At 38.4% G+C, this 12,443-nt stretch overlaps 1 long non-coding RNA gene across 1 annotated transcript in view; it reads left to right on the top strand.

The window, feature by feature from the left end:
* The first annotated feature begins 12,069 nt into the window (after positions 1–12,069).
* LOC122811086 overlaps positions 12,070–12,443 on the top strand; it is a 460,082-nt gene continuing 459,708 nt past the window's right edge. Inside the window, exon 1 of the long non-coding RNA XR_006366201.1 lies at positions 12,070–12,209. This is a non-coding gene — a long non-coding RNA (uncharacterized LOC122811086). The remainder of the gene's footprint in view (positions 12,210–12,443) is intronic.

Below are 12,443 nucleotides of genomic sequence, written 5' to 3' on the forward strand. Positions count from 1 at the left end.
CATTTATTCCTGGGGGTTGAGTAGCATTCAGTATTTGACAATGTGCCTCCCTAAACTCAAGGAATACTAACTAGTTACCCCACCACCTTCTCAAGAACACAAAATACAAACTTTTTGAAGTTAGAACAATTGATTGAATGCCTGAATAAGGCATTCGTGCTGTTTTCTCTCCTGATGGCATATATATGTCGATAAATTATTTTCCTGAGAGATTTTTTGATCTTCCATATGTAGAAGGCAGGGTATGCTGAACAAGCATCAACATATGCTACCCCCTTGGTGTTACAATCAAAATTTACCTTAATAGGGAAGACCCTCTGGTGGTTATCTATAGTCACGAAGGTCGGGTCATAAATCTACACTCCCTACATGCACCACACTTTGTCATTTTACATTGACCACTCAGTGTTTCTTGTTTATTCTTCTTTTCAGACAAATTCTTCATATTTTTTGATTTTCTATATACAGTCTTTGGTAACTGGCCTAACCTTCCAGTTAACCCAAATGCTCCAAACACTGCACATCATTTTTTTAATTATATGACTAATAATGGAAGAGTAAGAGTTGTAAGTTACAATGCAGATAACATTGCTGTCAAAATTTAATGTTTTTTCAGGTAGAGAATCTGGAAACCTTAAAAGAAGACGGTAAAGTGTTGTTCCACACTCAAGTACCACAGCTTCTTGCTCTTGCAACAGTTTTGAGGGGTGATTCCTTTAACATCCCCTTTAGTAGGGAAAGCTCATAATAGTGTTTGTTCATCGTTGACCAACCTTGAAAGCCTTATCTGGCCTTAACTAGATTCCTTTTTTGCCAGTAAGGATGATTGCTATCAAAATGTTAAAAAGCATTTAAAAGGGTTTGTTTCCTATAGATGGATGACTTGTATTGTTTTTGCCTTATTTTTATGAAGGTGGACATCCAAATAATTCACACTGTCAACATCCACTGTATGTGTAAATGACAAAAAAGTGGTGGTGGAGTTGATGTATTCCAAAAATGCTGGAATTTTTTTGCATATCATCCTACAAAATCAGGAAGTCATCCATATTTCTAAAATATTTAAAAATTGACTTTTCATATACATTGATCCAAAAATGTATAAAGTCTCCCACCACCACAAAATAATGTTTGTAAATACTGGGGTGTAAGGAGCCCCACCATGGCAACTCCCCTTGTTTGTTTAAAATACTCTCCCTGAAACCAAATGAAGTTGTCTCACAACCAAGTCCATCAGGGAAACCAAAACATAAACTGATTCGAATGCATTTTGTTCGCCGACGATAGTGCTTCTGTAAAATAATGAAACCCTTCACAATGGGGATAGACAAAATAAATCCTTAACATTGATGCTGAGAAAAATAACATTTTCTTTGTATTCACATTCAGCCAAACTTTTAAGCAAATGCCACAAGTCTTTAACATGTGAGATTTGTCCTCATAAAATGCCTTTAAGTGGTAATCTATCAATTTTGATAGGGGTTTGGTTTTTGAGCCCCTTGCCACCACAATCTGTCTCATTGGAGGGGGGTCAACAGTCAATTTGTGAACCTTTGGAATTCCAAACAATGTTGGAATTAAGGTTTTTTTTACATTCAAAAGTTTTATTTCCTGAGAACTGAATTGATATTCCAAATCCATTCTATAATTTGAAATGTTAACTTCATTCAAGGACACTGGAAGAAAATAATCACTGTTGTGCAAAACTTCAAGCATCTTAGCAGTGTATAGATGTTGTTCCCTTATTACCACCCTAGCCCCCTTGTCAGGCTTCATGATCCTGATCAAGCATCTTAGCAGTGTATAGATGTTGTTCCCTTATTACCACCCTAGCCCCTTTGTCAGGCTTCATGATCCTGATCAAGCATCTTAGCAGTGTATGGATGTAGTTCCAGTATTACCACCCTAGCCTCTTTGTCAGGCTTCATGAATCCTGATTGTGTTATCATCTGTAAGCTGTAATAACATTTTCAACTCTTCATCACTTAAATTGGATCCAATACTTGGTGAAATCCCCCTGTGACATGCTCTAATGTTATTCTCACCTCTCACTACTCCCCTACCAGACTTCTTCGAAGCTCAACCTAAGACCTGCTAAAAATCCAAAACCCAAAGCCAACACAGGGTGCAACTTATATAGCTACTATCCCTCTATTGCATGGAACAAACTCCCACTAGAAATAAGGTCCCTGACTCACCCCAAACAATTTCAGCTAGCAACCAAAGACCACTTTAAAAAACACTGGTCCTGCCATTTTACTCACCCTCTCTGATTATTACCTACCTTTTCTAGTACTGTCAAACTAACTTACTAAAAATTACCATTAACTACTTCATCCTATGCTTCCTATGCAACCTCCAAAGCTTCTTCTATACTCTGCTCCCTGAAATTCTTATGTAACCTTGTAAGTTTTTGCTACTCTGCATACAAAACCTTATATTTACTCAATCCTCTCTTTTTAAACCAAAACATAGAACTTATTCTACTTTTTTAACATTCTCCTTTTTGTTTATAGTACTGTTTTATCTGTCAACAATATACATATATGTATATGTAGCTTACATATTTTAACTACCAAAATTCTTTATTGCTATTTATATTGTATTGTATATCTTTGGAGCTTTTCTCCCAGGGCCTTCGCTGAAAAAGGGCAATAGCTCAGCCGGACACTCCCAGTCAAGAAATGTAAAATAAATAAATGAATAACAAGTCTGGGCTTACTGCCAGGTATGAAATTAAATCCCCTGGCCAACAAAATCCCATGCTGTTCAGTTAAATTAATAAGACTATAGTTATAAATGTTAAGCCCAGTGACTTCAAACACAATATTGCACTCAACAGGATCTGTTACTATTGGCAGAAAGAAGCCTTCCTCCTCCTCTTCCATCTCCATTCTCCTCTATGATGGTATCAGGATTCTGTTGGTAATTGTCTGACATTCTGTTGAGCATGCAGATGGTGCACTGGTGCAGCGGTAGTGTTGTTACCTCACAGCAAGAGGTTCTCTGCTTCGATTCTCAGCAGGGGTGCCTTCTGTGCAGAGTCTGCATGTCCTCCCTGCATTCGTGTAGGTTTCTTCCAGGTGCTCTGGTTTCCTCCCACATTACAAAGACATGCATCTAGCCTCCGCTGAAAATTGGCTTTGCTCAAAGTCAGACTTTTCTGGTAAACAAATGTTAAATAAAATAAAAAAATTCTCCGTTGTCGATTGACCCTGTTCGATCCTCAAATTGTTCTTGTTTCTCAACCTCTACAATTTTCTGGGAAGTGGAAATTGTGCATGCTGAAAATTTTTAGGTTGTTAATCTTGGAACATTTGAGCATTTGGGTTAACAGGGAGGTTAGCCCAGTTACCAAAGCTTGTATATAAAAAAGGAAAAATATGAAGAATTTGTTTGAAAAGAAGAATAAACAAGCAACACTGAGTGGTCAAGGTAGAAAGAAAAAGCGTGGTGTATGTAGGGAGTGTAGATTTATTTATGACATGACCTATGTGACTTTAGGTAACCAACTGTTGTTTTGGTGACATAGGAGCCCAGCAGAGTAGTTTCAGTATAACGTCCTTCACACAATTCTGTTTTCCTTGTGCAGCTTGAATAATTTCTATGTAAGTTGAAGTTTGATGACTCAAGCAGTGTTCACATATGTCTATGTCAGACTTCAGCTATGATCTGTGTTTGCAAACATTTATTAGGTACAAAAGTTCAATGAAAAATCGGGGCAGAAAATGTGCAATTTTGACACTTCATTTTGTAATGTTTTGGTTAATTTAAAAAGTTCATGTTTTCAGAATACATTCATTGCATATTATCTGATAGAGACAGCACAGCCTTCATCTTATTGTGTGTTTCCTCCATATATTCAGCTTGTACTAGTGTCAGCGTTCATAACTTTTATCAGCCTTGCAGATGTCGTGCTATGTCAACATAGTTTTGCTAGATGCTCTATCAACCCTGTCCCCACACGCACTGATTACAATAAAACCAGCAGTCTTTGAGAACGGATTTTGGGAAATTTTGTTGGATGGCATTTTTGGCACCTTTTTCAAAATCATACATATGACATAAGGTCAAATTACCCACACACACACACACACACACACACACACACACACACACTCACACTCACTCCTCTGCCTAGGCATAGTTAGAATAAAAGAACTACAAGGATAATATGAACTCTCATCTTCTTACCTGCTGTTTACAATAGAGTGCTCAAAATATCTTTAAGAGGCTTTTTGTCTTACATGGCAAGATAAGCATACATTTACAGAAATGGTTTTCAGTGCTTCTTGATAAAAAACAAGTCATACTACTGATTCAGCAGTTTCAGTAGCTCATAAGGCACCATACTTGAATTTCGGGCAGAATGCTGTGGGTTCTGTTCCCATTCCTGATTGTTGGATTAATTTTTCCAGTACTTGGCACTGCATTACGACATAAGGTGGGTGATGAGGTATGGAATGTGCTGTTCTTCTGGTGAGATAAACTGAGTCCCCATCTGCCTGAGCTGATGGTTGCTCAGGTGGATGTAACAGACACCATGGCTCTTATCAAAAAAAGTGGTTTGGGACTGGCATAATGGTTAAGGTGTTTACTTCACAGCCACAACGTATATAGTTTGATTCTTACCTTTGAAAGGGAAATAGGCTAGGTTTAAAATGGCCCATAAGGTGTAGATAAACTTGTACTTATCTATGCATCTTCCACTTAAGAGGAATATCAGACTTGTCACTGACCACAGGCTTTCCATTTTTCTTTGTGCTGTTTTACCTTTAGAACCAATTTTTTGGATACCTTGCTAAACAGCTGTTCTAGGGAGGCAGTGAGTTACCTCACCTGGTGCTATGGATGGAACCACTACTATTATATGTACGAGTACATCCTTACTGTTTTTTTTCTGTTCTATATTTAATTGTTTCCTGATATATGAAATCTGAAATTATAATAACTTCAGTGGATGATGATGATGCATGAAGAACTTTAACAATCTTTCCCCTCCAGAAAATGATGTTACTGCATAGCTCCTGCATTTTTACTAAATTGATAAATACAGCACCAATAGTTTCTCAGTCTATCTTTTTTCTCATTATAGTACAGAAACCTGTGTATTACAAGTCTCTTTCCAACTTTATAGTTTCTTATGGTAACTACAGTATCTCTAATAATTCCAAGAATAATGTTTCTCATTTGGAGCACTGCCAAATCACAGCTAATTCTACCTCATACTTTGCAGAAGTTGCTATTTTGTAGATTTACTTTGTGATTTCCGAGTACTGTCTCTTCACTACTTTTTCTGTTATTATTATTATTATTATTATTGTGTTACTGCCACCCTGGTCTGCTGTTGCTTAGTAATCTTTGCTACTATTTTCAATTTCATGTACATTTTAATCTCTCAGAGGTTAGAAGCAGCAACCGATGTATAAAATCATTCATTACAAATTTATAGTCTGTGGAACTTATTAATGCACACAGTCCTGTTTTGGCAGTAAGGTTTACATTTTCTCCTGAAAAATAAATTGTATTGGTTGAACATTTGAAATTACTCAAGCTTTTAAAAAGTTACAGGCTTGTTTTTTAAAATTATCTATAAAGAATATAAATCTGCAAAAATGAATGTTTAAAAAATAGAGTAGTTACAATAATTCTAATGCTATAGTAGCAGAGTTTGACTTGATCTATGAAAGAACATTTACAGAATTATTTAGAAAAACCTGCTCTTATAGATTAGGTTCATAGATTAGTACTAAGCTAACTGCCCTTGTGAGCCATTTTAAGCTTAGCCAATTATCCCTTGTGAAGCTCAAACCCTGCACTTTGTGCTTGCAGGGCAAACACCTTAACCTGAAAAATAAATTGTATTGGTTGAACATTTGAAATTACTCAAGCTTTTAAAAAGCTACAGGCTTGTTTTTTAAAATTATCTATAAAGAATATAAATCTGCAAAAATGAATGTTTAAAAAAATAGAGTAGTTACAATAATTCTAATGCTATAGTAGCAGACTTTGACTTGATCTATGAAAGAACATTTACAGAATTATTTAGAAAAACCTGCTCTTATAGATTAGGTTCATAGATTAGTACTAAGCTAACTGCCCTTGTGAGCCATTTTAAGCTTAGCCAATTATCCCTTGTGAAGCTCAAACACCTTAACCATTAGGCCACCCTCCCAACCCGCTTCTTGCTCTTGTACTTTTTCTAATACATTATGTAAGTTAACTAATAGTTCAAGCATTATCATCACAAGAATGGATGCATGTGGTTATATAGTGATACTCGATAATTTACACAGCAAAAATTGATTACTAATGATACACACATATACTTTGTGTGTGTGTGAGTGCGAGTGTGTGCTTTGCTGATAGGTAGTTAGCTTAAAACTTGTTTATCTTGGCTCATATTTAAGCATTGTGTTGTTTGCGTGGTACTGCTCTTTGCACAGAAGTGGTTAGCAGTGCTCTGTATAGATGCAGAAGCCAAGCTCTGTTTTTACCTAAACAGCTGTTAGTGAAACCCTTCCAAGCTTTTCTGCTGCTCTAGCAGCAATTCAGTACACTGAGCAGTGTTGCCTTATTGATCAAACTTAGCCTACACAAAGTATAGGTCCTGCCAAATTAACCCACTCCCTTCTCTAATAAATCATATAGTAATAGCCTGCTATCATGGATGGGCAATTTCCCATCATTTCTCTCACTAGCCTGATAGACATGGGCATCCTGAGGCAATGTAGCAGTTGTCTCATGTATTCTGAAAACCATTTATTCCTGAAACAAACAAAAACTTCATGTGAGAGATGTAGTTACACTATGAAATTGGAGGCAAGACTCTCACATAAGGACAAATCAAATGCCGAGCACGTTGTCAGCACACACACACACTTCCTACACTAAATAAGGACAAAACACACAAACCCACATATGCGGAAGTACTCAATAGTAACTTACCAAATGTTCAGAGGCCTCCCAAATGGAAACCATTTACACATTTAATAATGCACAAAACTACCACAACACATAACACACACTCACCAGTGTCTCAACAAATAAGTCCATAAGGCATAACACCACAAAACCTAATGTATTGGTCATAGGTGACTCCATTGTAAACACATGGATATTCGCCTTACCAGGCTAGATAAGGAGTGGGTTATGGTTAGCTGCCTGTCAGGTGTCAGGATCCATTAAGTCACTCAACCAGAAGTACTGGTATGACTCAGTCATAGCCCATCTGTGGGTGTATGAAGAGAGATGTACCTCACTGGACTATATGAAGAGAGACATGACTAAGCACTCAGATTATGTTTCACAGTCAGGTATAAGCCTAACCTTCTCCAAGGATGACGGCACAATACAAGCAAAAAGTGATTGACTTTAACAATTGGCTTAGCTTCTGGTGTGAGTCCAAGGGGATCCAATAACTGTCAGCCTGGGAAGACATGATCAACAGGCCATGCTGCTTTGCCAGAGATTGTCTGCACCTGTCTCCTCTAGGCTTTTGGATACTGACAAAAGCATTAGCTACCCTTATTGTGCATTTTTACGCAGTGTCAAAATAACCAACCTCCCAACATAATAAAATTCTATCTAGATAAACTCAAGGTATTGCTACTTAATGCCAGGAGTCTAAACAATAAACTGCAATCCCTGGAAGCACTCCTCATTTTGGAAGGTGCTGATATCTCTGCAGCCATGAGACATGGTGCAAGGGCATGGAAAGCACCATTGCCATATATGGCTACAATGTCTTTCATATGTTCACACCACAAACTGAGCGTGAAAGAACCAAAGGAGAAGGTGTATTCATCTTCATTAAGGATAAGTACACCTCAAGATTGGTCAAACAGTATGACTCCCTTGAAGCTACTGTACATCCAATTAACTATAGGCAAAACCCCCTTACCACATCATAGCTAGCTATGTGTTCCCCACCATGAAATAGGAAAAGCATACCACATGCCTGGACTTAATGGAGTCACTTGACATACAGCCCAACACCATGCTCATGGGTAATTTTAATAATCCTATCATTGAATGGGAAACGTACATGACCACAGACATGCTGGCTCAGAAGTTCTTGGACTTTGTTAATGCAAATGCTGTGGGACAGCTAGTCAGCACACCGACAAGAGGCTCAGATGATCTGGACATAGTACTCACTAACATGAGAGAACATTGCAACCCCCCTCTCCGTGTGATGTTTTGCCTGGTAAGATCGGACCATAAAACGGTCTTGTTCCATGCAATTATAAGGATAGATACCCCATACCCCAAAAATGCTTAAGAATTTTTCAGAGAAAAATTTTCTCCTACTAAGTGATGGTATAAGAAGTTTCAAAGCCCCTCGAATGCAGATAACACAGACTGGTATGCAGAGGTGTACGCCAGTGCCCTGTATAACCACGTAAGCAGTCGTATAGAATTGGCTGTACCTGAACGGATTAAAGGCCTTGCCAAAAAAAAAGTCACCCTGGTGGACCCCTAGTATAAATAGGTTATACAGCATGAGAAAGAAACTAATGTCCAAGAACAAGAGGGACATGGCCCAGTAGAGGATGAAATCCCTCTCTAGCCTAAATAAACAAATTAGAAATCTTATCAAGTCCTCCAAAGCTAATTATGAAGCAAAAATATCCTTTCTAGCTAACGATAATTACAAGGCAACCTTTAACTAAGTCTGAAATGTAAAAAGCAATACCCAGCTATGTGCTGAACTGGGTGTGGATGACACCACCTATACCCAAACAGAGGTAATAGCCAACCTACTAGCTGACAGATTTGGAGAAAACTTCACCCCCGGCCCCTCTAGTCATCTCCCAAAGTATACCTGCCACCATTCCTCAGCCTATTATCTCAAAAAAGTAGGTTATCTTGGTGCTGTCCAAGGCCAAAACCACTGCATCACGGGGACCAGACAACATCTCAGGTTACCTTTTAAGCAACTTAAAACATGACCTAGCAGACCCATTTGGATCTCTACAACCTGTGAACTGGCTATGTTCCATTGGAATGGAGGACAGCAACAGTAATCCCTCTACGCAAAGGAGGACCATCAACTGTCCCTGAGAATTATAGGCCCATGAGCTTGACTAGCCTCATCTGCAAGGCCATGGAAAGAATCATTATGGACCTTATTAACAAGGGTATAGGTAATCTCCAAACTCTGGACCCAACCCAGTTAGGATTCCGTAATGGTAGATCATACCTGTTAAAATGGTTGACTTCTTTGTGAAAGTACATACCACTTATCTTGACCTAGCCAAGGCATTTGACCCAATTGCATAGTCTGGTATTATAGAGAAACTCTCTCAACTGGGAATTAATCCCTACATCACCAGGTGGGTAGTCAATTGGCTCACCAACAGGGTGCATACAGTGGGTGAGTTCACCTCTAACAAAAGACCAGTCACCAGTGTCATACCACAGAGTTATGTGCTGGGCCCCTTACTGTTCAGAAATCATTTCTTAGAAGTCCAGGCAAGCTTGGACGGCCTGTGACTGACCAAGTTTACTAATGATTGCAAACTGGCAGAAATCATTGAGTCCACCAACATTATTAATATACTGCAGACAGGTTAATACAAACAAATGATTGGTGCCAAAGCCATGGATTAAAGCTAAATGCAAACAAATGCATTATTATTCCCTTTGGGAAAGCTAATATCCTTGCTAATTACATTATAGACAGGTTGGGTACTCAGGTTGATAGCAATCTGAACTTTGAACACTATGTATCCACAATAGTAAGAAAATCCTTCTGTGTGGCGCATCTTATAAGTAAAGGCATTGCATCTAGATCTAAGGATGTTATAATTCTGTTATATGTCACCCTCATCAGACCTATAATTGAGTGCAGTGCTCCCTTTTGCATGTACCTCACCAGACTCCTGCAACAACTGGAGAGACCACAGAGGTGTCTCCTCAAGAAATTACATTGTACACAAAACAAGTCTTGCACAGAAAGAGTGAAAACCCTGTCATTGTATTCTGTCTCCTACTGGTTGCTAAGGTCAGTCTCTGACCCGGCCCTGATGGAAATGCTACACCTTCATAAATCAAACTGCATGAGGCTCACTAACTCCAGGGATCTTAATGTAGACTCTGACATGAACAGGTCATGCTGGAGAGATAGATACATCTCCCAGAAACTACCACTTCTCTGGAACAAGCTTCCAGTTCACACAAAACAGAGCCCCCCCCCAACCCTCTTCAAACACAACCTAGCTCAATAGATGGGTGACCGCAAATTCACTCCTGGGGTGGTATCCATGTCCCACCTGGACAGAGGAAGTCAGTATTAGCTATCATAGACCCTTACTTCTGTAAAATTCACTCACCTAATCACTGACAACTGTATGGCAGGCTTGTAAGGACTCTAGGGCTGTTAGCCTAGTAACCATCTATGAACCTAGGAACCTACACACACACACACACACACACACACACACACACACACACACACACACACACACACACACATACACATACCTCACCAGTTCTGGTAAGCCAAAAATGTAAAATAATTTCAGTGTTCCTTCTCTGAGAACTGCTGCAGCTAGTGAAGGTTGAAGTACAGACTTTTATGTTGTAAATATGTAAAAAATGCTTGTATCTAAACAAAATTTTAAATTTTTTTTGACAAAGCTGTCTAGAGTAATTAATCAGAATTTGAATGAAGGGTGTTCTAGGGAGTTGTGTAACTGACTATTTCCATCAATTATTATTTTTTTAATGCATCACCTACCCCCCTGGTGTATCCCCAAGTGTTACATCAGGGGTTAATTCTCTCTATGGACCATGCCTCCTTACATGGAATGTCTAGATGCATGCCCCCCCCCCCCCCGAATGGGCATGCCCAACCCTCCCTGTCAGAGTCACAGACACCTTAACCACTACTCAAACTCTATTTACCTGGGCCATAGTTAAGACACTGGCTGACAAATTTTTATCTTATGGAGCGGTAATGATGAATTACTAGGTCAATATATGATTTATGTGCCTGAAATTAGTACATAATTTCTATTTATGTTTAATAAAAACAAAGAAGACCATGAACTTTTTGAATGATCTTCTCTACAGAGATCACTTGGAGTTGTTGTAGACTTATATGTATAACTGAAGGAAAATACGTAAGTACATGCCACTAGTATAAACTAACATTTTATGAAAAAGAGTGTGATTGAATCACAGTTTGCAAGAATAGCTGGACTGACAAGAGATATTAGCTATTGTTTTAGGAAGCAGTTTCCTTAGAAAGTGTTTTCCTAACTAAGATGCCTTACCAGGGTAGTAGCAGAGAATGTTTGAGAACAAATTTTTGAAAACAGGAAATTGTAGTAATTCTCAAATAGGGGTGGGCAACATCAACAGTGTGGGGTGGGCAACATCAACAGTGTGGGGTGGGCAACATCAACAGTGTTACTTATTTTACTTTTTTTCTTTTCAGGATTAGTCTTACTGAGGCAAAGGTCATTTATTGGCAGACATGCAGAATAGCTTGTCACCCTAGTTTAAAATGTGGGGAGGGGGGCAGAGTTCTAGGGAAAACCAGTGCAACCAAATAGCCCCTAAAGGTCAGGACTGAACCTAAAAGTGAGAGGTGTGAGAAGTAGCCCTTGTATCTGCAGCACTTAATGTTTGCTGTTCTTAGGACACTTCCTACTGCTAGTGCATTGCATTATGACAGAATCCACTGTCTATACTCCATTTCTTGTAAATCTCCTTTAATGCCAATATGAGCACTATTGGTTTCTTTCAAACACTGCTATGGATGGAGTCCTGCAAGTGCTACCCTCTGATCAGGTCATTCTAAATGTAATATATCAGTATTGCTTGGAGAAATTTATTGCATAAGGAAAATGTTTGCAATAGGTTCCTGTAGCAAATACTGCTTTATTTTCTGCATCCCATGGTTTCCATTGTATTTTAATTATATTGCTTTTACTGATTCTGTTATTAATTGTTTAGTGTAATACTTCAGGAACTATCACAATTTCAATTTTGTTGCTTTCTTATACTTTTACACGAACAAGAACTGTAAGAGCTTATGGGTTCTTTCTAGGTAACACATTCAATGTGGAAATGGACAACAAATTATACTTGGACTAGAAACAAGAAAGGAGAAAAATAAACGGAACAAACTGTTAAGTGACTGTAGAGGTTTACTGCAAGTGTCCCTGAAGTGAATCTCGTATATCTTCAAAGTTTTCGTAAGTATAGCCTACAAGCAAATGGCAACAACTGCTTAATGAGCTTTTGCTAATTTTATATCAGACTCATTATTTCCCTATGGCACCATATGGAATGTACTGAAATGTAGATTTTATTTCTTAATCATAGACACTTCTTTCTAGTAATGCCATATGGAGGCATAACCCTTTTTAAAGATGAAGTACCTGCCTGTATTTAATTTGCAGCTAAAACAACTTTCTCATCTGCTGAAT

The sequence above is a fragment of the Protopterus annectens genome, chromosome 9.part0 (genome assembly GCF_019279795.1).
Source record: "Protopterus annectens isolate FY-2018-M chromosome 9.part0, PAN1.0, whole genome shotgun sequence".
Lineage (NCBI taxonomy): Eukaryota > Metazoa > Chordata > Ceratodontiformes > Protopteridae > Protopterus > Protopterus annectens.